Below are 750 nucleotides of genomic sequence, written 5' to 3' on the forward strand. Positions count from 1 at the left end.
GAGATGTGCTGTTTGCAGCATTGTGAGTTGTGCTGTGGTTTTTAAAGCAATATTTAAGGTAGTAATTAGCAATATTAAGAATTTCTATATTATTTCAGGATATTCACCCATACAGCTCTCTCTGGCATCAGCTTTTACACTCTTTGCTCATCCCTTTAGTTTCTGCCCAGGAGCTTCATTGATGTTCAGCTTTTTCTGGAGCAATTCAAAGACTGTCAGGTGTGAATAGTTTGGAGAAGTGTTAGGGGAGAAACATAATGTTGTCATCCAGCCTTCCGCAGCTGAAACAAAATGGCTAGACCATTCAGATCTGCCCTGACCCTCACGGCACAGCCTGACACAGCTGCTCAGCTCTCCCGTCTGTGTGGGTGCTCTGAAGGTTCGCGCTGATGTTCAGCAAAAGCAGTCCATAGAGGCACGGGGGCTGCAGTTTTTCACTAGCCCTAGGTGTAATATTGCAGAGCATCTCCAGAAAGGCCAGGCTCAGGGCCTGGCTGATCACTGCCATTTTTATTTATCCTCACAGCCGTGCAATGAAAATACAGAAGTGCATAAGCAACTCGTCTTCAGCCTCAGCATCACTATTTGCAAAAGCACACATTGCCATACATATGTGGTCGTGGATTTGGGCTCTCAGTGATAAAGAATTAGTAGGACAACCCTTCATACAGTAAACTTGCCTTGAATTTACTGAGAATAAGCTGGCAGGGGAGCAGTACTAGTGTGCCGTTTGTGTTTTCTGCGATAACA

This window comes from Apaloderma vittatum, unplaced genomic scaffold, assembly GCF_000703405.1.
Source record: "Apaloderma vittatum isolate BGI_N311 unplaced genomic scaffold, ASM70340v1 scaffold24654, whole genome shotgun sequence".
Taxonomy (NCBI): Eukaryota; Metazoa; Chordata; class Aves; order Trogoniformes; family Trogonidae; genus Apaloderma; species Apaloderma vittatum.